This window comes from Anas platyrhynchos, chromosome 3 (genome assembly GCF_047663525.1).
Source record: "Anas platyrhynchos isolate ZD024472 breed Pekin duck chromosome 3, IASCAAS_PekinDuck_T2T, whole genome shotgun sequence".
Taxonomy (NCBI): domain Eukaryota; kingdom Metazoa; phylum Chordata; class Aves; order Anseriformes; family Anatidae; genus Anas; species Anas platyrhynchos.
Window position 1 is genome coordinate 82,138,017 of NC_092589.1, and position 19,034 is coordinate 82,157,050.

A 19,034-nucleotide genomic window follows, 5' to 3' on the forward strand; every position below is an offset into this window, starting at 1 on the left:
GTGGCTGCCACATTCAGTCCCAGCAAATGCCAGCATTTTCCTGTGCTTTTATACCACGGCACTGATGCACGGCTCAGGTACGTCCAGTGCACCGAGCACGGCAGGGGATGCACGAAGGGAGATGCTGCAAGCAGCAGCAACCCATAACACTTCTTTTCAGTGCTTCCACCCATCAGTGTTTCTTCTCACAACCTACCTTTGCTACACCAAAGAAAAACCACAAGAAGCAAACACAAGTGGCAAATGGCATCAGTTGGCATTGTATCGACGCAAACAGGATTCATAGCCACCGCATGACATCCTGCAGCGCTCTGCACCTAACCAGCTTGTCGCTCTCTCCCCATCCAACCTCCAATTTCCCATCCCTGTCCAGTGAAGTTTCTTGCTCTGGTGTATTTTTCTCCTCCTTCCCCTGGCCCAGCTTTTGGCTGCTCTGCCTTTAGCTTCAGTGGCTCCAGGCTGCCGGGGCCGTGGCAGGGAGGTCGCCTGGAGCAAGCACAGGGGTCAGCCCTGACCTCGCTCGGGAAGTTGCAAATCTTTTCACACTTGTGGTTGTTCCTTTTTTTGTTTGTTTGCTTTGTTTTTTTGCTTTCTTTTGTTTTTTGGAAAGCTTGCAAATTGGCCAGATTCAGGCAGATTTTTGTCGTGGACACTAAAGTTCACTTTCCATGGAAAAGCCCAGTTCCTCTCAGTGCTAGTCCCAGGGTTAAAATCTCTGTTGCAGCGGTTGCCAGAACGTGTTGAGTTTTTCCAGACACTGTGCTTTGTTTTTTTTTTGAAATGGCTCAATCGGACCGCTGTGACCAAAACCTTGCAACAAAGCTCTCTCTGGCAGACATCCATGTCGCCCATGGACAGAATATGCCAAACACTCGAGCCCCCCGATATGGCAGGAGGGGTATCACAACTGTATCCTGCCTGTGCCGTGTGGCTGTGTCTACTTCATTTGTCCTTGTGGAGGTAGGCAAGGGATCAAGTGCAGATGGTTGAGTTGCATTTCCTGAAGTGAAGGCATTTGTTTTGTTTGCTTTCAGAGAAAGCGATGAAATATTGACGTTAATGGCATTTCCAGCACCGAAAATCCAGTCGCATTTTTTCTTCACGTATGATGTGTCTTCAGGCGACTCAGAGAGGCCGGTAGTTTTTTTATGAGGCTGTATCTTGATTTGGGTTTCTACCATATGGCCTTTTTTCTCCCTTGTTTAAGCATGGAAATTTCTTAAGTGTCCATTACGGTTCATCGGTGTATTGGTGGGAGGGTTTGACGCTGAAACATAAAGCTAGTAATCTGTGAAGCAGGGAGCAAGCACAGGCACAAAAAGACCCTTTTGAGAATTTTAAGCCAAGTCACTACCTAGATAATGTTGTAGGTGCACAGTTCAGGGAAACCGTACAGTTAAGTAATTTACTGTTGATGTAATTTTGCAAGTAGTATTTTTACTTTGCTGCTGTGGTTATTAGTGGCATGTATTTACTGCTGAAACTGAAAGAAATGTAGAAGCAGCTCCTTCTTCCCCCATATGTCTGCTTTTGGTGGTACTGAGTATCTGCTGGGCTTTCATCCTGGGGTGCAGGATTCGGGCTCAGGGAGCTGAGTTCCCTTGCACAGCTCTGCAAGCAATCTGCTAGCCTTTCTAGGCTGCCCCCTCCAAGCTGCTCTCTGCTGCTGGTCGGTCAATGAGGAATTTTGGAGAAAGGACTTTTTCTTGTTTAATACCTTCATGACACTCAGCAGGAAAAAAAATAAAAAAAAAAAAGAGAGAGACCTAAATGTCTGCTGGGAAGTCTAACTGCTTTAATACAAATAATAGATGATCTTCTGCAGTTAATCAATTTTCTCTTTTGTGTTGGTTTTCACACAGAGCGATGAGGCAAGAGAGAAGTTTTTAAAAACAGGAAAATGTGATTGCAGAAACATCATTGTTGGCTGGAGGACTCGGTGGATTCAGGTAATAACGTGACACCGCTTTTTATTATGCTTTAAAAACTGGCTAGATTTCAGGTTGACAGTGGCCCTTTGTCAGAGACTGAACGGTACAGGAAGGTGACGAGGTATAGCGAGACCCGGTGGCCCGCTCCTAAATTAATTCCGACCACGCAAGCGCGTACGAGTGTTCTGGCAGCAAGGGTGATTGGTGAATAGGACAGTGTTGCTGGGGTATATTCCTTCATTTTGTCAGGCTGTTAAAACTGAGCTTGTTCTTTTTAGTTTTCTGTGTTAGTGTTGTGCTTTGTTTTGTTTTGTTTTTTTTTTACCCTGAGAGAGAGGCTCTTATTCAGCCACTCACAACTGCGTGGAAGTAGAAGGGAAGCTCCAGGCCTGTTTTTATGGAAGAAGGTCAAATGATTATCTGTCCCTTCAGACTGTAAAATGTTGAATCTATGACTATCTCCTTTGAATTCCCCATTTTAAAAGGTTTCGGGATCAGAGCAGATCGTTACCTGCTGAAGTACCCATGCCTAGATCACTGCTATAGAGGACTACCACTATTTATTTTGTGTGAATGGAGACAATTTCTTGTTTAAGAATTGTAGGAATCCCAATGTGTGATGTTTAAATAATGCTACTGATACGTTCAGACCTGGTTTTATCAAAAATGTAAGTTGCTGGCTAAAATGCATCTTATGTTTTTAATCACGTAATTATTTTCCTAAGGGACAGGGGAAGCTGGAGAGGGGGGCATTTACAGTGCTAATTGCGATGGAGTTGATGAGTGGGTCCAGATCAGAAAATTGCAGAAATCATAGGGGTTGGAAGGGACCTCTGGAGATCGAGTCCAAACCCCTGCTAAAAGCAGGTTCCCTACAGTAGTCTGAGCAGGAAAGCATCCAGGCGGATCCTACTCTCACACTTCTTAGGCAGTCCTGGTGAAGTCATCAGCCTTTTCACAAGCAGAAGGGTTTTCCCCATGTGTATTTGATTCCAGGATAAGGGTTTACAGTGGCTCTTTCACGCACTGATTTCTCACAGGTATGAGAAGATGGAAAACCATGCATCTGTGTCGATGTAGGCTTTTAGTTTTCAGCACAAACTGAAGAAGTGCTGCACTATTTTATCAAGGAGCAGGTCAGCAGAGCTGGTTGCCTTATACTGAACTATTTTTAACTGATGATTCCTTTTTCTTCGTTAGGTGCTAGGTGGGAAAGAAATGCAATTGCGGCTTTGCGTTGCCGTATTTGTGACCAAGACATTTAAATAGTGTGTGAATGGGTGTGGATTTGATATTTCCTCGAGCCAGCTTCTTTTTAATATTAAATTGCATACTCCAGGAAGATAGTTGCTGTATCAACATCAGTATAATGACACATTATTGAAAAATCAATATCCAGTCATAGAAATGAGTCCTGGCGTAAGCAGTTGTGTGCTTACAGCTGCGATGTGTATGTGTTCGCAAATGTAATGGACTTTTTTTCTCCTGTAGCACTGGTTACTTGGATAAACACTGTATGTGTGACTCATTGCAGAGTATAAACTTATTTTAAAGGAGCAAGTGTGGGATTTGCTGAATATCCTATTGCTTGCATCCCTGAATGCTTGCATTAGGTCATGATTAATCTTAAATTGGCCAACCTGGGAGGAAAATTACTGCTGATCTCCCATAGGTGACTTCAGAAATAAACAGAAGGATGGAAGTGCTTTAAAAACATAAATAGTAGTTAGAATTCATAGAATCATAAAGCAAACATATGGTACAAGGTCCTCTAAAACACAACACTTGAAAGCTTTTTTATAGTTAGAGAAAAAGCTTGTTTAGTTACCAGAGGGAAAGTAAATATTTTCATTCCTTTTTCTTCAGTTCTTTCTCATTCCATTCCTCTTTCTTTTTTTTTTCATTTTTTCTTTTTTTTTTCTGGATTTGGTGGGCTGGGGCACCGAAACCAGATGGGCCTAGAAAGCCGTATTTCGGGGCAAGAGACAGGTTGCTAATGTCCTCCACTCGATGGGCTCGTTCTTGATGTCCACCTGCAGTGTTGGGTTAGGGTCGATGTCGCCCAAACTGAGTGGTGTGTGCATGCGAGATGCGATGAGCGCCATGCTCCAGGGTGTGCCATTTTGTAACATGGCGTATCAGGCGTCAACGCTGGGTGATGCCATCCCAGTGTGTGTGCTTGGGGCACATGTAGGGCCGTACGCTGTGGTGTCTCCACTCTTCAGATGCATTTTTGATGGGGCCATGTGTGGTTTAGAGCACCCGGGCCAGGGTGGCATGGTGGGAGGCGAGGCTGACGCTGAGATGGGCAAAGGAGGAAGATGGGGAGCGGGGGGCCTGGTGGAGAGGGAGGAGGGAGAGGGGCAGCCGGGAGGAACATGCGGCTCCGGGGGGAAATGCTGTGTGCTTTGCAGTTGCCTGTGTGGATAGAAACCAGATGGTGCGCTGGAACACCCGCTCGCTCGGGTGGCGGCGGAGCCAAACATATGGTTAATGGTTAGGAGGAATAGCTCGCAGAGCCAGGGCTTTGCTGACTGCCTCGCATTACAGATTGTTACAGTGTGTCATTACATTGCCAAACTAAGTGCTTAATACCCACTGCGGGCGCTGGGCACGCATCCGCGCAGATGACTTTCCGCGCGGCGCTGGCGCGGCCAGCAGGCTGACATCATACGTGGCTCCGCCGCGTCCCCCCGCCACAGCCCCCAGACCCTGCTCGCCGTGGAAACGCCGTAAATCTGGCATTTTACAAGCCTAAAACCTACAGCAGGCAGCTTTCCTGTTCTGCGTGCGTGCCTTTAATCCAGTTATTTCCAGCGGCGTACGGTTGGGTTTTGCTTTTCTCCCCGCAGCGGCCAAGTTCACCTCGGCTGCGGCCCTGCGCTTACATGCCCGGCATTTGAAGTTCCTGCACCGGGAGCTTTGGGCAACACCGGGCCCATGTTATCTAAGGAACTGCTGAGCTCATTCATCTCCTTTTCACGGCCCGCTTCCTTTTATTTTTAGCCAAATCCGTCAGGCCTGACAGGCGGGTAATTTGAGCCAGAGAAAGGGCAAAGCTCCAGGTCCTTTCCACAAAGCAATTCTTCTCCTCCCTCCTGGGAAGGCTCCAAACTCGGCCTGCTCCAGGCAGATGGATTTGTTGAGTCATGTGAGATCATTTACACAAAAACACAGTGAGGCGGTGAAGAGAAAAAAAAAAAAAAAAAAAAGGGAAAGAAAAAGAAAACGACAGAGGGGGAAGGGGTGGGGGAGCGTGTGCTGCTGTTGGTTGGGCTGCGAGGGTAGGAAATGTGCTGCACGGCAGCGAGACGGAGGAATGCAGCGGATTCATTCTTGTATAAGGTAATGTCTAGTTTACAGTGCAGGGTGGAGCCAGCGTGGAGAAATCACTCGAAAACAGATTACTCATTTAAAACTCGAATTCTCCTTGAAATAAAACAACCAAGACCCAAAACAACCAGCAAGCCGTGCGCGCACACAACAAAGGGCACGCTGTTGACAGCGCTGGGCTGCAGGATCGGGGGGCTCCCAGCGGGGGGGTTGCTGGAAAAACAGTTTGCCCCCCGCTACCACAGGCGCTGGCCCTGCCAGGGGACCCGGTGACAGCACCAGTGCGTGTCCCCTGGCCTGCCCAGGGACATTTTGTGGTGCTGGGGGGGGACACAGCGGGCAGGCTGCCTCCTGGCATGGTGCATGGCTGCAGCAGGGGGCTGTGGCACGATCCGCGCTGCACTGGGGAGTAAACTGCTTGTAGGCCCAGGGACTGAATGCCGATCTTGTTGCCGTTTGCAACCTAAACTAACCCCAGCGTGTTTTGGTTTGTTTTGTTTATTCAAGTGGGTGGTAAGAGAGAACATCAGGCTTAGGGTTGTTTAGATCTTCTTGCATCCCAGGGAATTAGGTTGGGTTAATTTATGCCGTTTTCTAATGATATGTATTCAAACTTTAAATAGGCATGTACTGCATTTAAATATTATTAATATGACTTCCAGTTACTCTAGATTTCTTAACAAGGCAATATCTAAGTGCCAGTGTATTGTTCTGATGATGACTTCTACCAGGAGCAGAAACTGCAATGGGAAATGGGTAGAGCAAATATGCAATAGTATGCAATAACTTGCAAAAAGCAACTTTAATACAAAGCTTCTTCTTAAATTCTTAGCTGCAGTGAAGAAATTCATAGAACTGTGCAAGTGTGCGGTTTTGTATTTTAACTTGACCCTCTCTCCCACAGAGCAGCATCTTCTGCAGGCTGCACAGTGGCATCCGTCAAGGTGCTTTCCTTTTGGGAGGGGATTGTTTGCTTGCAGCCTGCCCTGGTCTGCTTGACCTTTTCTTCCCTTTTTCTCCTCCCACTTCTTTTTTTCTTCTTTTTTTTTTTCTCTACTTTTGTCTGAAAGAACACTGGATCTGACAGCCTGCTCCCTGTGCCGCGATGTGCCATTGAGCACGTTTGGCGTGGGGAGAGCCTTCTCGGCTAGACTGGCTTTCTGCTTAAGAGTTTTCTCGCTTGGAGGAAACCCTTTGTCTTCTGTCTCTTTATCGGCCTCCCTCGTTAATTATGGAGAAGGAGCACTTGGCAGCACCCTGAGTCCCGTCTGGGTCCCACACTGGCTGCTGCACAAACCCACAACAGGGTCCTTGCCCCTCAGCTGAGGTCTGGGATGAAAAGCAGCAAGGGGATAAGACTGTAAGGCATAGATGTGCGGTCAGATTGCAGACCCGGGCTGTGTGATAAGCCATGGCCACATAATGAGGAATGGCTGTATATTGAGCTGAGATCCTCCAGAAGGTCCCAGAGAAGGACAGCGTTGTTAGTTATTCTGTTTACATAGTTTCTGTAATGTTCTTTTCCCCCCTTCCCAAAATACTTCATTATCCTACATCTTCTCTTGCTGTGAGCAACATTTCCCATAGCTTACACAGAGCTGCAATTCCCGTTAAATTCCCACTTTATAAAGTCAAACTTGTACCAGTGACAGTAAGACATCCAACAGAAACGAAGGTTGTGAAAAACCAAAAGGGTTTTTTTGTTTTGTTTTTAAGATTTTGTCTGAGTTAACAGACAAAATTATGGAGAGATTGTTGACTTTTCAGATTCATTGTTCATTGAAAGGTCTATAACTTCATCTCTATTTATTGCACTTAGAAGACTTGTAGGTTGTTTTTTTAGTACCCTGTTCCTCAATATCTTCTCCTGTCAATGCTCTGAGGTTGCCACATGTTTTTTTGCTTCTGATATCGGACATCCAGCCAGACTAGACAGGTTCTGGGAACTGTTCATGACCTGACTATCAGGAAAATCAGCCTTACTCTTCCTTCCCTCTCTTTCACAGCAGTTCAACTTCCCCTCTTTCTTCTAAAAATTGTGTTGTCTGTAAGATGCTATCAGCTCCATGATTCTTTTATCTCGCTTCTCATATCGCTTCCATTCTTCTGGTCATACTGTTGCTTCCTCTATCTCATGATTAGACCAGGAATTTCTCTGCTGCTGGCATCTTCCCTTGTTGCACGTACCGTGGCGCTGCCTCCTTTGGGATCCAAGGAAGGATTCATTTGGAGTGCTTACGTGTTATGTCATGTCCCGCGCTTGGCTTCAGTTTGCGCAGTGTGCATCAAGTAGAGGGCATCTCGAGTAATTTTTCTTTCATTGCAACCAGCTCTCTTCTCAGAGTTGAGCTGCCAGTGCTAGCACTTCAGAAGGTAAATTCCTTGGCAGGTGTGTGTTGGGTCTTAAAGAATCGGCTGTTGCGGCAGCCTCTCTCTAAGTTATTTTCTGCCCGCACTGTTCGCCTCCCACCTACAGCCACTTGCATTAGATTGTCTCTTCTGTTTCTCATGTTATTTCCACCCAGGGATTCTAAGTTATTTTCTTTATTGCTGTCTTTTCCGACAGCAGCTGAATACAGAAAGCCTCCAAAGCTGAGAGCTGCAACTGCTCTCATACCTGTAAGAGACAGACTCGTTTCCCAGCTCCAAAGCTAGGTCCTAACTGGGATTAGGAAGGGCTGCCACCGCATCTATCCAGGTCAGAGGATGAGCAGGATCCTTGGTGCCTCACTACCCAGAGCAGCAAGGTATGTGGGTCTTGCTCTGAGGTTTGACCTAGTTGCTCTTTGCAAAGTGGCGCAACTCGTAGCTGGTTCCTGGAATTCACCCTGCCAAGGCACACCAAAGCACTTGTTATTTCAGAAGAGAGGCAGTTTTTCTTTCTTTCCTTCAGGCTTGAGAGAACTTCATTTCCTTCCAAAGACCTTATTCTGTGCCGTAATTGTATAACCTTCCTCAATCTGAAGTTGTGCCAAGGAGAGCTGCTCTCCCTGTGAGCAAGGTAACCCTGTACTTTGAGCTCCAATTATACCCCTAGAAAGGATCAAATAACAATTCCCTCCCACAGAAAACTTGAGCAAACTTTATAATCCTCTGTGGAGGGATCAGCGGGCTGATGAGAGGTGATTTCTAAGATGAGTGGGGCAGTGACCTCCTCATATCTCAGTGTTCGTTTACGGCATTTACAAGCATGCATCTACCTTAAATAAATCTCTGGACTGACAGGTTCTCTCTGCAGAAAATCACGGAAACTATGGTGTAGTGCTGGCAAGTTCACCTTGGAAATGAGGAGACATTTCTCCTCAGAAAGAGCAGTCAGGTGTTGGAACAGGCTGCCCAGGGAGGTGGTGGTGTCACCGTCCCTGGGGGTGTTTAAGGAAAGGTTGGACGTGATGCTTAGGGACATGGTCAGTGGGTGACATTGGTGGTAGGGGGATGGTTGGACCAGATGGTTTTGGAGGTCTCTTCCAGCCTTAATGATTCTATGATGTTCCTCTATTTAATGTGTGCTTCTACAGGGCAAACCAGAGATGAGGCAAGATTTTTCTAATCATGCATTAATCTAAATTTCCGTGGAGCTTTTTAAGACATTAAATATACACAGATTTTTCTCATCCAGCAATGAACTGGTGCGATGGGGAAGTGCAAGAGTGTTCATAATGTATTCTGAAACGTAGCTGTTTCTGGTTGTGGCCAAATCCCATTAACTGTGATTTCCCTGCTTCCTCTTCCTCCTGTTGAGCCTTCTGGATACTGGCTTTTCTGAACAGCTTGCATGGAGAATCTGCTCTGAAAATCTCCCAACCACTTCACTCCTCTCAGAGCAAGCAAAATTCTGGGAGCAGCTTATCACCCACTCATCAGCAAACTTCAACCAACTCCTGCTAGAAAGCCTCAGTCCGCTGTAGACCAAACAAGCTTATATTTCTTTCCCTTCCATTTGGTTGAGCACAGCAGAGGTAGAAGTCCTTCCAGAGATTTAACATTGCCTGTTGGCTTAGTGAGACATCAGTCCCAACAGGCAGCACAGGATGTATAAAATTGGCTTATTTATTCCCTTGTAGCATCCTTGGAGATATTTTAGAATTTATTAGGAGTTTCTAGTGAGGGTAGAATCACCCCCTGATACTGCCACTGTAGCGATGAGCTTTTATTTTTATTTTTTTTGCCTTAATCCCATTATAAATTAAATTGGTGTCAGCAAATGCTGTTTCTGATCATGCACTGTAAAGAGATCCCTTTTTACCTACGTTGCAGGCCTCTCACTTGTTTGCAGCCTTTGCATAATTAACAGGAACATGCTATTACTCCCTGATACATTTATTCATGTATAATAGATATTTGTGGGCCATATTTGGCATTAAGTGGATGTATCACTGCTCTTGAGGCATTTGGGTGGCTAAATAGCTGGTATTATACCCTCTGGTTACTCATTTTGACAGTTTCCCTGTGTCCATACAAAAGTGTGTGTGCTACACAAATACTTTTAGTTGTAGCCTTGTCAGATTTGTTTTAGGAACCGAAATGGCCTCATTTTTCAAAGATGCTTATCTGTGAGTGAGTGGAATTATATTAATTTTTTTTTTTCTCAGTTGGTCAAATTCTAAGTGCTGAGATGAAAGGCCCACTATTATGTTAGTACTCCTCTTGCAAAAGCAAGACTGTTTGCAGGAGCAGACCAATTTATCTTCTGTATCCGCTTCTCTCGTTGCAGCCTGAAAAGACCCTAAAGCATCCTGCTAGTAAAAGATCTCCTTTTGCAGACCAGTGTAAAATCAGGTTTAAAATGCATTTTAACTGGGGCTCAGTTCCGCATTAACTACTTCTTGATTACTGTGGTCACAGCATAAATAAATGAATTTGATAGCTTGCTTGATCATGCTAATGTTGAATGTCTTTCTCCTTCATCAAAATATTCCTTTCATCAAAGATAGCTGCTGTCACATAGCTCCAAAGACGTTGCTTGTTGATTAAGTAAAAGGGAGCATCATATATGGAAAATAAACCAGCACTTGCAAGTTTTCTTCTTACTCAAAAATAATGAGAATATTTTATGAATTGCAGCTTGTTATTTTCTTTTTGAATACTTCCCCGAAATAAATAATGAAGTGCTAGAAAGTGAAATTGTCATGCCATCGCCTTCTGGGAGGATGGCATAAATAATTAACAAGGGCTATCTGTTTAGTCATTTTGGGGTTGATTACTTATTGGTTTCCACATCATACTGTGGATGGGTTTGAAGCTCCTGCAGAGTGCTTGGACTGTGCTGGACCAGCTCAAACTTGTTGCTGCCCTTCTCTACGTTGCCTACTTTGATTACTTGCTTCAAAGTTTGGATTAATGTCAGAACCCAGATGGTAATGATCAAGTAGCCTTTTTTCCCTTGGATGTACCACTTGGGTGCTAGCAGCAGTGTGATTTTGAAGCCCTTTCTGTAGTCCATGGAATCAGAGCCAGAGGGACCGTGTAGAGGACATCTCAACACGGGTAGCATGGTGCTGCAGTAGGCTGGCAAGGCACAGCTGAGCTTGCTCAGATGAGCATTTAGAAAGAGAAAAGGTAAAATGCCAGCATAAACCATGGTCTGAAGCAGACTCTTGCACCTGATGGGTCTGTTCATGGGTAACACTGATTTGGTTCTGCAGCTCAAGTGCGTAACCATGAGTTTCAACCCTAACCACGGGCTACCAGTCACACACCCAATGGGAAGTTGTTTTTCTGCTGGGTTTTGCACCTTGTGAGTGTTGTCATTGGAAATAACTGCAAGTAAAGGGCCAGAGGTTTACGGGGTATTGTTCGATGTCACTGTTTAAAATAAATCTGTGATTAATACTTTGTGGGTTAAAGAGGAAAATAGTTCATAACCTAAACTGTGGTGAAATTGTAGTTACTAACAGTAATTTTAACCATGAAGCATCAATGAGGTAGATATCATTCAAAACACTTCACTTGGCCTTCATCAAGAAGTACTGATAGCATTACTGCAGCCGTTGCTTCAGCAGGGGCTTCCCACATGCAAACAGTGGTACTTCTAGAAGAACTAAGGTTGGTATTTCCAAACAGAAGTGGAGACACAACGCGAGTTGGTGACACATATTTTGATTTTCAGTACAGTAGGTGGCAGGAGAGACAAAGTGACAGCTCGGCTGAGGTAGCCATAATGAATGCCGCAATAATTAACGAAGGCCGCACCATGTCTGTACCCAGTACGCTGAAAATAAAGAGTGAAGTTGCATGGCCAGGTGATGTCTGTCACCTGGTGTGATAGACACAGAGACATAAGATGGGAACAGTAGGGACGTGTGTTGCAATGCCCATGTTAAATACAGCGCTGCACACAGTATCTTGTATTTCTGTAATGTCTTCTGGTAGGCATCAGGGACTAAAGGGCAGCCTAAGGCAGTCCCAGGTACAGCTGTGGCCACTTGTCCTCTTTGTCTCTCCACTCTGTCCTTTGCCTAGACTTCCTCCCCTCCTTCTTGCACAAGCATTGACTCTTACGAGGCCATGCCATGAACTGCCCCATGGGATGAATCCAGCCAACAGGTTACTGCACTAAAGATGTGAATGGTTTTGGGGCAGCTCAGTAGGACCATCTTGTGAAACTAGTGTTGAGGCAAAGGAGCAAGAGATAAGAGCAAGGCCTTGGTGGCTTCAGGTTGTAGTAGAGCTGACCCCTTGGCTTACCACCTCGTCAAACAGGATAGAAGAGGAACTTCTCTAATGGATAGTAAAATGGGTGCTGGATACTCTTCTATTCCAACATCTGATATGCTTGGACTTTTGATCTGCACTGGGATAAAATAACCTTTAAAGCCTGAAAAACATGTCCTTTCTATAAGCATGCAGGAGTCTTTCCTAACATAGAGACAACCTGAAGAAGTGAAATTAATAGTGTTCTTCCTTTTATCTCCTTTTTAAAGGTGAAAGGGTTGCTCTTCCTCTCATTTCACTTAGGGTGAACAGATTGTTTCCTTTCTTGTTTATGGGAGATTTGGCCTCATTGCAAACAAGGACAAAATGTGGTGCATGTGTAACTCTAGCAAAGTCAATGAGGTTGTTCCATTTGTAAAACAGCAAAGGTAATTTGGCCCAGGCTTTGTAACTGGAGAAAGGAAACACTTTTGTCCATCAATTTACGAGGAATTAGCGTGTGGCTAAAATAGGTCCACCTGTTTGCTCTGTTTGTTGTTTTTTTTTTCCAAAGTTTGTTCTCTGGAGGACTTTTGCTTATGATGGAAGCTGCTTTATTGTGTAGGCCTGCCGGAGGGCACTGAATTTACCTTAGAGCCAAAAAATGGGCTGTATTTGTTTCATACTTGTCAGAGGATCTCCTACTGTGTGAACCAGCTAACAGTGATGATGTTTGTCCGCCATTTATCTGTATTTGCACATAAACTTTGGATTCTGGCAAAGCAAAACAAGTCAGTCATACAATGGCCTAAATTCTACATATTCATTTGATGAGTAGTGCTGTTGAGCAACGCCTCTTTATTACTTATTTTCTGTTTTTGAGCCCCTTGGTTTCATAAAATTGTCTGCATTTTTCAGATATATTAGTGTTGTTTTTGCAGTTGAAGTTAACTGAGAATTGAATTGGTGTTGGAGTTATAAAACTGTCGGTATGATGTAGTGGCAAGGACAAGACATCTGTTTAGGTGCTTGCTCAGTTGTCTTTGCTGAAGAGCCTGACTGGCCCATAGATAGAGCCTGAGCGCTTCTGGGCATTTAAAAGAGGATGAAATATCACCCTCATACTGGTGAGAAATGGAGGCAGGGACATGGTGATTTATTGAAGGTCACGGAGGAAATCTGAAAGGTTGGGATCGAGGTCTCCACCATCCCGCCCCAGGAACATAATCCTGTAACTTCTAGTACGATGAAGTTTGCTTCCTCTCCCCTGAGAAACACGAGACTCTTCCAATTGGAACAATGTCTGTGCCCATCACAGGAGAAGCAGGAACAGTTCTAAGATTTTGGAATCAAGTTTAAGGCTCCTTGCCGTGAAAACTGGCACATTTAGAGAGTAGCTGTAGCTTGTGGTATTTCAAGGGGAAGTGGTCTGAGGGGCTCAAAACAAAAGTTAGTAGCTGTTCTGTTGTTGCTTTACCTACAATTCAGACTCTAGTAGCTGGAACAGAGTAGAGACCCAGGTGTATGTTGAGTTGGAGCAGCTTTGAGGTCACTCTATCCATGAAGCCGTATTGTCTCACCCAAGGACAGGTGTTTCCTCATAGGAAAGCTATTTATAAAGAATGGGACCTAATCTGCCTTAAAAAGCCTGTTATCTTTCAGATATTAACACAATGAAATAAATTGTATGGCTGCAAATAGTTAATTGTTTTTGTAACTAGGTTTACCTGTGGAGTGCCGTGCTTGGTGAAGAAGATTGGGAAGAGCTCCCGGCATGTAAAAGCAGAACCTGTCTGATGCTAATTATGAAAAACAGGTCGAAATAGTCATTTTGTAGTGAATTTCCATAAGGAGCTTGTAGAAAGGCTTATGATGTCGGGAAGAACAGCGTCTGACTGCACTTTAAAGTAGATACCTGGTCTGGTGATTAGGAAAAGATTGTTAAACAACTGGAATTTAAATACTGGTACAGCTTCATTGTAATAATTTCCCAAAAGGCACGCTGGTAATTCTGCTAAATAGAGAGTTTAATAGACTTTAGTACTGTGTACTTTGGAGACCCTATACACAAAGGAATTATGCATAAAACATTCATTATGGTAAACTGCTACCTTTTCCTGTAAGTAGGAATCTGTTGAAACAAAACCGGCGCGTTCTGTGAGGCAACATGTTGTTGGGTGTTAACAGAATTATCACCACCTTGCCTGTCACTTCACCCGCTTTGATTAAAGTTCAACCCTCGTTATTTTACCCAGCAATAAACGCACTTGCGGACACAGATACCGGTTCATTTTTGAGGAATTCTTTGTCCGCGGGAGCGTTGTTAACACGGAGCGCAGCTGTTGCTCGATCACGCTTCCCTAACTAGAACCAGCGCTTGGCTTTGTTTGCCTTTGATGTGTCCGTTCAGTGTGGTAAGAAGAAATAAATACCTGGTACGAAACAAGGAGCAACCCAGTTCTTTTTTAAAGCAATAATAAATAAAGAAAGCAATAACAAAACAAACAAAAAAAGCAATGCTAGGAAGCCGCTCTAAGCAAATTTTGCATCGGATTTGGATTTGATTTCAATATGCTTCTGCAGAGGGCCCTGCTGGAGAACAGGCGAGAAAGAGGAAGGAGCAGATGCTTTTGGTAGAACAGTAGGGCATTTATCTCTTTTAATGAGGTAACATCATTAGTGCTGACAAAGTGCTGCAAATCAATACATGTAATGGACTGCTGCTGTCTTTCAATAGCACGCAGATTGCTGTTACCTCTGAGCATTTGAATCTGCTGAATCACAGGTTAGGCGTTATCTCGAGTGCAATGCTTTCTTTAAAAAAATCGTTTTTGTTTTTTTTTTTTTTTCCTTCCCTAATCTTTGCCTTTGATCTGAGAGAACTGGAGCACACCACAAGGATATGTGTCAGGGCAGGAGAGGTGCCCTGATTTTACGAGCAGGGCAGCGCATCTAAACACCACGTACGCCTGTTGTGGAGCGAGGACCTTCTTTTTAACCGGGAAACGTGAGGTTGCAAATGTCTCTTTGAGCCCGATTCCTTCTGCCTAAAATGGCTGCAGGTTCAGTTGTTGTTGTTTTTTGTCCCCTGCCCTCTGCCTGCTTCCTTCAGAGCAGTGGTGCGATGTCGGCGGCACTAATCATGTCAGCCGCTGACACCACTGACCCCAGCGCGCAGCAACAAAGAGCTGCAGGGGAGCGGCGAGCACGGGGTGGCCGGGGCGATGGACGAGGAAGAGTAGTGGGTAGGGGGAAAGATGCGGCTCAGAGCATTCCTCCATGCAAAATCGTAGGTAGAGGTGTAAAAATCATAGACACCGGTGTGTGCAAGGTGACCAAGGGAAAAAAAAAAGGAGTTGGATTTCAATGGAGATCTTCCCTTTATTCCTCACTTTTCAGATCGTAAACAGCAGCACGTGACTGTAATAGTATCAAAATAATAATCAAAAAACACAAAATGAACCTAAATTTGAAAAACGCACAGAGATTTTAATTATATCTCTGTTAAAAATGATTTGATTCCCCCAGAACTGCCACCGAAATCGTATCATCCATCACCAAAACCAGGTAATGCAACCCAAACGCGTGAGGTGCGCGGCCGGCTGATTGGAGGGCTGGCGGGTGACACCAGGGCATCAGCGCTGATTCCAGGAAAAGGAGCTGTCGGTAAGAAAGATTCATCTGAACAGATCACACATGTAAAAAAAAAAAAAAAAAAAAAAAGTGGTTCCTCTTTCTTTTTTTATCTGCATGCCCCTCCCAGCCTGGGCTTCCCAACACCTGCTTGTGGTGAAAGAATATAAACAGAATCACAAGATTCCTCAACGTTAACTGTTGCCTGGCAGCTCAGGCGAAGCAGTGCAAGGCCATCCAGTTTTGCTTTTTTAATTGGTCTTCCTTGCTCCCTGCCACACGTCTGGCAAGCCTGTGACCCCTCCCAAGGTGGTGCCATTGCCATCGCTGGCAGAAAACCTTGCCACGTCTTTGCCCTGCCGTGATCGGGAAGGTGGAAATGGAGCAGAGAGGTCTGGGGTTGGGATTACAGTAACCTTACGCACATCTGCCCCTCCTCTCACTGCAGGCAGTCCAGTCCAATAAATAAATACTTGGCTGAGTTTTCTTGCCCTTTACCCAGTTAACTAGAAACAAATGCCTTCTACTTTGTTAAAGACAAGTCATGCCTACTTCTGTTGCTCCAGCCAGCAACATTTCTCAACCAGCTTGGCCTCCGAGGGACCAATTCCCTTTTACTGATTCCAAAACAGTTACCAAAACTTTCTGTGATCAACCTGTGAAAAAAAATAACATGGAAGTGGGCTCTAAGGGGAGGAAATAGCAGGTCATAGCCTTTCCCAAGACTAAGGCTTACCCAACTTTGCTCTCCTCCAGTAAAGCGGAGGCAAAAGTATTGTGATGGAGGGCAAAGGGACAGGGGATGAAAGGGTCTGAGAAGTGAAGAGCTGCTCATATTGCAGAATATTCCTGTGTTAAGCTTGCCCACTTTCTTTTTTTTCTCATGGAGGGGTTATTCACTCTATTTTAGCACCGTACCCGTGTTTGGGATCACTTTGTCGAGAAGAAAACGCGGTGCTGCTCGTTCATGTTATTTCAGAGCCCGTGCAGCCCGCTGGCAGGTTCGGAGGTGAGCCCTGGCTGCAGCCTGGGCCAGCCATAGGGTTACGTCTCATAGCAAATGTAATGTAAAGTGTTGATGGAGAAGGGCTGCTAGCAGGAGATTGCAACACTGGTGGGCCAAGGCGTGTTTGCCTTACTTTCCTGGGTGGTCGCCTGGCTTTTACGCAGCACATGGAAATAGATCTGCTGGAATGCGAAACCGTGCCTTGTACGTTTCTCCCACAAGTATTTTATAGTTTTGACTGGCATGCGCTAAGGAAATAGAGAATAATAGAAGAAAAAAAAAAAAAAAAAGAGTATAACCCTTCAGCTGTGCTTCCTTTCCATACCAAGGTCTTGCATTTAAAGTAAAAAGACCGATCTGTGTCACTGTGCTAGTCATTCTTTAAAGTTTAGCAATGAGGTTTTTGGCACATGAGTGAAGGAGTATTTTTTTAAACTCTTCTTCAGTTTAAGTAGTGGATTTCTTTACTCAGGGAAACAGAATTGATGTGGGTTTAGTGACTGGGTGAACTGATTCATCAAAATTCAAAAGATCTCTCAGTCCAAGATAGATTTATTTGATTCCTGGTTCTACAGAAACATCTGTTGAAGGGAGTTTGAGTGTTTGGGATTTTTGTTGTTGTTCTTTTTAAAATGATGATGTCATAAGCCATTAAGAATTAAAGTTTTTGTAAGTCTCATATGTGAGTGCTGTATGTGAGACAGAGAGAAGAAGGTATGACCAGCATATCTTTCCTTGTTTTCTCGATGGGGGTGCCATGTACTCAGCTCTGTGATCGCGGTCCTTACGTTTGGTGTCAGATAGAAGCAGTGCATCTTTTCAGTCCCTTCCCAGAGAGAAAAGACCATTTTTTGCCAGCAGAACGCCTTTCTTCTCCGGGTTCAGCTGCACAGCATGGAAAAGGCAGCCCACACATGTAAGGAGTTGTCCTTCAGAGCATCTGGAGGGGACCCAGCTTTGGTCCATTTGTGAATCAGCCACTTGAGGCTCAGTATCCCTGGAACCAGCAGAAAAGCTGCCACCCCACGGCAGTAGGATCTTTGCCTGGAAGGAGAGAACTTGAAAAAAGACACATTTAGAAGGTGCATTGCAGCTGTGATAGTACATGGATTTACAGGAGTACAGAAGTATAGGAGAGTAGGGGGGTGATGGGCAGTTTGAATGGGTGTGTGCCAGTGAGAAAGAAAATGCGTGCTTTTCCCCCAGCTCTGTGCTTGGAGGTAGCCTCATTTCCCAGGGACATGGTCCTGGTTTTGTGAGGGATTCCTGAGCGCTCAAGTCACTTAGTTTCTGTGCTTTGCAGATTTGGAGATAATTGTTTCACTGTTTGCAGGGTGCCTAGCGGACCTCTACTGGGAACATGTAAAAAGCATCCTTGTAAAAAGTACCACTGACTTTGCAGTGGCTTTCAAACTAAATATATTTTGTTTCGTTAACACGAAGGCTCCCTAGCCTGCTTTGTCAGCAGCTCGCTGAGATGCTTCCCAGTGGTTTACAGCTCTTGGTTTCATCTGGTGAGAGCAATCTGTAATCCAGAAGTGTACAGGTAAGGGAGCTCTTCAAAGGCTTACAGAAGAGTAATGATGCATTCGTCTTGATACTTACAGAAGGTGAATATTCTGACAGTTTCCCACTGTGTCGCGCTATTCAGTTTCGAAAATTGCGGATTGCATTTATCCTTTCAGTAGCAAGAGGCACTCCTCTCAGGCTGCTGGAGGAGACCAAGAAGTGTACACTTAATTGCTTTGTGAGTGATGTGAAGTCTTGGAATGCAATCTAGCCATTGCTCATTAACTAGCTGAACCTATTAAACCTGGACAGCAAGCAGGACTGAGTCAGCCGCCCTTGATTGCAGGCAGCTAATGGAGCTCTGGGAGCAAGCTGTGACTGCAGAGTGGAATTGGCAGTAGACTCCCATCAACCTTCTCTGTTTTGAACTCACTGTACACTCCATTTAGACTTCTGGCTTGAAGACAGATGATTTCAGAGCAGCGAGAAGGGGGGAAGGCGGAGGGAAGAAAGCATTGTCTTCCCAGCTCTGTTAGCTTTGATCTGAAGTTAAAAGCAAACCAGGATTCTAATGGCACTGGTAATTTGACATTTAAACCTACAGAAGCAGAGAGATTTGTCATCTGGCTGGGGCTCGTTTTGAGTATCGATTGGGTTTTGTGCAGATGGTTCCGCTACACAGTGCTAAAACAAAAAGAAATGCCCAAATAATATGCCTTGGCATCTCCTTGGTGTTTTTTTTGTCTCTGAGGGAATCAGCTGCTCTTACAAAGCACACACATATAGGTGTTTTGCTACCAATAAAGGGTGTCCTGTCTTGCAAAAGAGCATGGAAGCACTCTCTTATGTCTTCGTGCCTCACTAGCAGCATGGATGAAAACAGAAGTCTCTAAATGTTAACTGAATTATTGAGGTTAATTTTTTTTTCAGTGGCTTGAGGGAAAAACAGCAGAATTGGAATTTGCCCAGGAAACTGGAAGTGTTTAACC

The 19,034-nt window shown here is 44.8% G+C and overlaps 1 protein-coding gene across 1 annotated transcript in view; it reads left to right on the plus strand.

The window, feature by feature from the left end:
- Positions 1-1,862: 1,862 nt before the first annotated feature.
- Positions 1,863-19,034, plus strand: part of BACH2 (BTB domain and CNC homolog 2) — a 146,632-nt gene continuing 129,460 nt past the window's right edge. The window contains exon 1 of the mRNA XM_072036186.1: positions 1,863-1,949. The gene's annotated coding sequence lies outside the window, so the exon portion shown is untranslated. The remainder of the gene's footprint in view (positions 1,950-19,034) is intronic.